This window comes from Lactuca virosa, chromosome 5, assembly GCF_052849685.1.
Source record: "Lactuca virosa cultivar CGN04683 chromosome 5, Lactuca_virosa_CGN04683_v6, whole genome shotgun sequence".
Taxonomy (NCBI): domain Eukaryota; kingdom Viridiplantae; phylum Streptophyta; class Magnoliopsida; order Asterales; family Asteraceae; genus Lactuca; species Lactuca virosa.
Genome location: NC_136430.1, coordinates 231,061,322 through 231,068,495, shown reverse-complemented (window position 1 = coordinate 231,068,495; position 7,174 = coordinate 231,061,322). Strand labels below are relative to the sequence as shown.

The following is a 7,174-nucleotide window of genomic DNA, read 5'->3' as shown; positions in this document are numbered from 1 at the left end:
CTAGATGAGGTCAATGACATTGCAGACTATTTCAATGTCCCAAATGTTCCTAGAGAGACAGTCTTGCTAAGGATGATGTCGGTCACTTTTAAAGGAGCTACAAAAGACTGGATGAAGGCACTACCACCTGGTGCAATCACTACTTCGGCATAGATGCACGAGCAATTTCTAGAATAATTCTGCCCACCATCCAAGATATCTAAACTCAAGAAGACAATAGCCAATTTTGAGCAACAACCGGGTGAGTCGCGTTATGAGGCATGGGAGCGCTATAAAGGATTACTGAGAAATTACCCTCAAAATGACCTCAACATACAACAAGAAGTGTCTATATTTTATGATGGGGTAAATGTCATGACAAGGCAACTCCTTGCTTCCCAATGACCACTAACTAAGAAAAATCTGGGCGAAGTAAAGGAATTAATTGAAGAATTCTCAAAGCATTCTCGTGAATATCATAATCCGAGGCATTATGGAACAAAGGGAATTAGTAGTGGAAATTCAGAAGACATGGCTGTTGTGTTTGCAATGCTTGCCACCATGGACAGAAGAATGACAAAGATGGACTAATCAATTCATGCTATTCGAGTTGGATGTGAAAGATGCAATGGTCCACACTTGACCAAGGACTGCCACTTAGATGATAATGGGAACAAAAAGGCTCAAGTTTGCTATGCTAGTGGAGACAAATATGATGAGGACTGGAGAAAACCAAAGAAGGAGTGGTTGCCATATGAAGAGTACAAGAAGCAAAAAGAAGAGAAATATAGGCAAACATGACGAGGCGTCTACCAAAAAGAGCAACCACCAGCTGAGAAGAAAGTTGACTTAGAGACCATGCTTACTCGTTTTATGGAGGCTTCAGAAAAACGACATGATGAGACAGATGCAACTATAAAATATCAAAGATTGATGATGAAGGATCAACAAGCCATGATGAAAGATCAACAAGCTATGATGATTGACCAGCAAGCTTTATTAAGAAATCATCAAGCATCGATCCACAATCTCGAAGCCCAACTTGGTCAACTAACAACTTTGGTAAACGAAAAATTATCTCCACAATTTCCCGAAAAGAAGACTCAATCACATGTAATGGTAATTGAAACTGAAGAAGAGGCTATTTCTGAGTTCTTAGAAGCACTAGAAGTGGAGACAAAGCAGCCCGAACCAAAGCCGAAAAAGTCGAAAATCGATGAGAAATATTCTGCTGAACAGCCAAACTCACGATGCGAGCCTTCAAAGCTCACGACGTGGGCTGAGTCTGAATAGAATAATTCAGCAAATGTTCCAGCTTATCGTCCTCCTTTACCGTTTTCGTCCCGAGCTAATATTCATCTACTGGAACAGGATCATTAGGAATTTATGAAGCAAGTAAAAGGTATTTCAATAAATACTCCTTTTATTGAGTCGTTATCTAAGGTTCCTGAATACGCGAAGTTCTTACAAGACTTAATAGATACTCGCCAGCATTTAAAGAAAAATTCCAAGGTGATTCTTAGTGAGCAGAGTGTTGGGTTTTGAGCATTATAACACTTCCTAAGTGCACATGCAACCCTAAATGCTTTGGATCTAAGTTTTCTCTAATTATACATGCATTTTCTTTTTCCAAAGTATTCACCCTAGCTAGCATACATTTGAAGCTATATAATATAAAACTTAGTTAGGATGCTAACCTCTTGAGTATGGTAGAGTTATTGACCTTTGAAAGCTTGAGAACCTCAAGTGTGATGCCTCTATTGGTTCACAAACACCAAGTTGCAAAAGGAGGATTCTAGAGAATAAGTTACTTGTCCCAATCTATGGTGTAACCGATTTTGGTGCATGGAGGAGGCTTTTTATAGTTGTGGCAAGTGCTAGGTTACACTTTGTAAACCCTAATGATCCATGACTTTTCACATCCTCATGATCCATGGGTTTAACCTCCATGAACTATCCATGGACAATTTTATTGGTTTAGCCCAAGTTGCATAATTATGGATCATTAGCCCACACTTATAGAATCATTGATTTACATAATCAATCCCCCCATATTTAATTAGTCTCTTTTGACCACAAAATTAGTTCTTAATTAATTCTTGGACAATACCAATTAAATAACCATATTAATATATTATACTTATAATATATTAATAATTCATAAATAACCTTATTCTCTAAAGTCCATCCTATCAAGTTGCATTGGTGAAGGCAACCCAAAAAGGGACCATGCTACAATCGGGTCAAGTATATCCCAGTTATAGTTATGGGCTTAGACACCAAATTCAACAGTCTCCCACTTGGTTAAGTCTAATAACTATAACTACCAATATACTTTCCGGATCCGACTTAGCAATCATAAGCTTTCAAAAGCCATCGTCAACTCTGACCCAGTCAGTGCGCGTCCTTTTAGATAAGGGGTCATATATTCCTCTGTTCTCAAGATATCAGTCGGACAAATACATGGAACAATGTCATTCTTATTGTCTAGCAGTTTGTTTCCCGATTTCCGATTCGTCTGCACATAGAACATAACTGAACACATCAATTTAGTTCTGGCCGGGCCCGACACATAAGTCAAAACAGAATCATCGAGGGGCCCAAATATCGCTTTTAATCTTCTTAGGATAAAAAGGGAACAGATAAACTTCGACATTATATGTTTGTACCAAGTATTCATTAAATCATGCACAACGACACGTTTTATAACATCAAGTTACTGATGCGTTTTCGTGCCATCAATGCACAACCAACTCATAGTCAACAACTCATATATCTGTTGGATAAGGTGTCTAAGTCCATAACTATATTTGAGATGTACTTGACCCGACCCGGCATGGTCCATTTGGGTTGCACTTCACCCAAACAATTTATATGGATAATCTTTTGAGAATAGTATAAGTTATGATTTATTAATATATTATAAGTTCTAATATATTAATATGAAATAATATTATTTAATTAGTATTGATCTAAAATTAATTTAGAATTAATTTGGTGATCAAAAGTGTGACTAATTAAATATGGACTCTTGTATTTATAAAGTGTGGGCTAATGCTTATTTAGAATGGGCTAGGCTTGCATGGTAAGTCCATGGATAGTTCATGGAGCTTTAACCCATGGATATCATGGAAATGAAAGGTCATGGGTATTAGGGTTTACATGGATGTAACCCTAATCCACCACACTATATAAAGGAGTCCTTGGCACTTGAAATTGCACTAGTTTTTGTGTGAGAACTAAGGGTGGCCGATTTCTAGAAGTGTTCTACTATTCTCTCAAGTTTCCAAGGTTTGTGGTGATTTGTGACTTCCATTTGAGGCATCCACATTATTGGTGCTAGGCTCTCAAACTCCAAGCAATCAACCACTACTAAAAGGTAACTCTACTAGCTTATTATGTTTCAAAGTTCCCCATGCCATGCTAGTTAGGTTAAGAACCTTGGAAAAACAAATTTGCATGTATCTTAGTAAAACATAGATCCAAGGTTTCTAGGGTTGCATGTACACCATAGGAGTGTTAGAATGCTCAAAGCCCAACAGTGGTATCAGATCATAGGCTTGTTTTCTTGATACTTGATGCAAATTGTTGAAAAAAGTCGAAAATTATGCATTCTGCTGAATGAACTCGCAGAGTCCATGGGGGGAATCGACGAGTCCATGTGTAAAATCATCCTACTCGTCGAGTAGGTTCATGCACTCGACGAGTAGAATGCCCAGAGTGCAGTTTTTCGAGTTTTGCTGCTGGAAATGGACTAGAAACATTACCCTAAACTGTTTTGGTCTTATAAAACTTGTTTTAGATGGTGTAATGATTATGCTAATCCATTTTCAATAGATATTATCAAAATTTCAAGTCTTATATGTGTTTTTATGATTCTTGAAATTGTTGATATGAATGTTCATACACTATGAGTTTAGAAGATCATAGGAATATTTAAAACTTGCTTGTTAGTTTAATTCTTGATCATTATGTGTTTTAATGGAATCCATAATTTGTCCTCAAGTTATGGATTACCAAAAGTCATTCTTTTAAAGTCCATTAATAAACACATAGGTTTCATAAAATGAAAAATCTCTCATTTTAATAAACCATTAACTCATAAGTTATGAAAGATGAAAAGTTTTGAAAGTTACAAAACTTACCCTCAAGTTTTGGAACATGTAAAGTCTCACACACTTTGGTAAAACTTTAGTTCCAACCACTAGAATTTTAAAAGTTAAAATTCAACCTTTATAATTTATAATATTATAAGTTTAATAATAATTATATATGTATAAGAACAAGTCGTTTTACCGTTAGTAGGTCTCATTCACGAAGCCGGTCTATAAGGGGGTATAAGGTTGTTGCCTATAAAATGGCAGCTTAATGGGTGTCCACTCTCACCCACCGCTTCCTTGACTGGTGGAGGGTCGTTAGCCGAATGGGTAGGAGAATGACTTTAATCCTCATTAAAATTATGATGATTATAAAGTAACTAAATGTTTTATAAATTACCAATCTTAGTTACTTTAGGAAAATGTGAATAAGGTGCTAACCCATGAAATTACACTTTGCACTTTGTTTAAGTCGTTAGTGGAGCGTGTGTGGTTAACCGGAGCGTGTGTGGTTAACCGGCACACTAACCTGGACTTAACAAGGTAGGCAAAGGGTGGCTTAAGGTTTATCATAGGTCGGTGGAGCGTGTGTGGTTAACCGACACATCGATTGAGTGATAAACATTAAGAGTACCAAGTAATTTGCATGGTTACTTCACACCTTGTTTTGTGATCCTCGGCATCCCAGTCACAAAACTTGAAGGGCACACTTGAGATTGAAACATGCCATTGAAAAGTTCAATGAATCTCAAAGAATCTAGGAGTTTCAAAACCAATTAAAACCTAATAATTTATTTCGTTTTTCATGGTGGAAATTGGTGAATCGTCATTCACCTACCTTCAAATATTTTATAGCTTGGATTACGGCATCGCTCTTCTAAGTTATAAAATATTGTGTTGGGTCCTAGCCTTAATATTACATTTGGGTGTCTTATTAAGGACTATTTTTATATCTAATCTAAACTTGTCTTTTTTCTTTTCAAATGTCTTCCAACAATGTTGCTTCTGGCTCAAACCCTACCGACTCCTTCTCTCTCATGAACCTTTGTGGGAGAGTCATCTTCGATGAATCCAACTTTATGGATTGGATCAGGAACATCAGGATGGTCACTCGGTATGAGGACAAGGAATATGTCCTCGACAAGGAGCTTAAGGAACTTGATGAGTCGTCTGCTACTCCTGAGGAGATCGCTGAATACCAGGCATAAGAGAGAGATGCCACTAAGGTGGCATGTATCATGTTGGCCACAATGACAGCCGAGCTCCAAAAGTTCTATGAGGACTATTACCCTTTTGAGATGCACCAAGACTTGGATTACGACATCCCTCTTCTAAGTTATAAAATATTGTGTTGGGTCCTAGCCTTAATATTACATTTGGGTGTCTTATTAAGTACTATTTTTATATCTAATCTAAACTTGTCTTTCTTCTTTTCAAATGTCTTCCAACAATGTTGCTTCTGGCTCAAACCCTACCGGCTCCTTCTCTCTCATGAACCTTTGTGGGAGAGTCATCTTCGATGGATCCAACTTTATGGATTGGATCAGGAACATCAGGATGGTCACTCGGTATGAGGACAAGGAATATGTCCTCGACAAGGAGCTTAAGGAACTTGATGAGTCGTCTGCTACTCCTGAGGAGATCGCTGAATACCAGGCATAAGAGAGAGATGCCACTAAGGTGGCATGTATCATGTTGGCCACAATGACAGCCGAGCTCCAAAAGTTCTATGAGGACTATTACCCTTTTGAGATGCACCAAGACTTGATGGACCACTACCATCAGAGTGCTCGTCAAGAGTGGTATGAAATCATTTCCTCCATGATAACAACACGGATGAAGGATGGTGAACCCATCACGGGCCACATGCAGAAAATGCAAAGGTATGTGGACCGTTTGCTGAAACTGAATGTGAACTTCCCAGAGGAGTTGGCAATTGATATCATTTTGCACTCCTTACCTTCGTGTTATGATCAATTCCGAATGACATACCACATGAACAAGGAGGAAGTTACACTCAACAAGCTTCAAGGACTTTTGAAGACCGCAGAAAGTGGTCTTAAAGGTAAGTCGGTTGTTACTTCTCCTACTCCTACCGCGGCCCCTGTCTTGGCAATCGGGCAAGGCAAAGGAAAGAAGAGGAAGAGCCCTTCGAAGGGTACCAAGGGAAAGTCCCTTGATGGCTCCTCTTTAAGTGGAACCAAGAAAGGTTTTTGTCACTCCTTCTGCTAACCCTAAAGAGGCTGAATGCTTCTATTGCCATGAAAAGTTGCACTAGAAGCGAAACTGCCCGAAGTACCTGCAAGATGTTAAGGATGGGAAAGTAAAACCCAACCATGCAGGTATTTACACTATATTGTCTAATAACTCACCCCATTCTAATTCTTGGATCCTTGATATAGTTTGTGGTATTCACATATGTTCTGATTTGCAGGGACTAAGAAGAAGTGAGAGTGTGGAGCATGGGAAGATAAAATTGATCATGGGGAATAGGAAAGTTACACATGTCACCAAGATTGGAGTTTATTCTTTGTTGCTAAGTAGTGGGTTAACATTAGATTTGAATAAATGTTGTTACTCGTCTGAAATGGCGAGAAATATTATTTCCTTTCATGGTTTGTACAAACAAGGTTTTACCTTTTCGTTTGATAATAAATGTGGTGGTACTAATGCTTTCTTTAATAATATTCTTTATTTTAAAGCATTACCTTGTGATGGTGTGTATGAAACTGTGTTGGTTGTAGATAACCTAGGAAATAACGTGTTGTGTATCGATTCTTCCTCTAGCTTGGATAAAGCATCATTATAGCAATGTCGTCTTGGACATGTAAGCAAGAAACGCATAGGCCAACTCCAAAAGGATGGAGTCTTGGAGTCATTTGACCTAAATTTAGATGATAGTTGTGAATCTTGTTTACTTGGGAAAATGACAAAGTCACCCTTCACTGGTACTTGTGCTAGGGGTGAAGGTTTGTTGGATCTTGTACACACAGATGTGTGTGGACCCTTCAGAACCGCCACAAGGGATGCTAACCGCTTCTATGTGACTTTTACTGATGATTATAGTAGATATGGATATGTCTACTTAATCAAGCATA

At 38.1% G+C, this 7,174-nt stretch overlaps 1 non-coding gene across 1 annotated transcript; it reads right to left on the bottom strand.

The window, feature by feature from the left end:
* Window positions 1-201: 201 nt before the first annotated feature.
* Window positions 202-308, bottom strand: LOC145117975 (small nucleolar RNA R71). Its single transcript, XR_013712964.1, has one exon. It is a non-coding gene; the product is annotated as a small nucleolar RNA R71 (small nucleolar RNA).
* Between the last annotated feature and the right edge of the window lie 6,866 nt (window positions 309-7,174).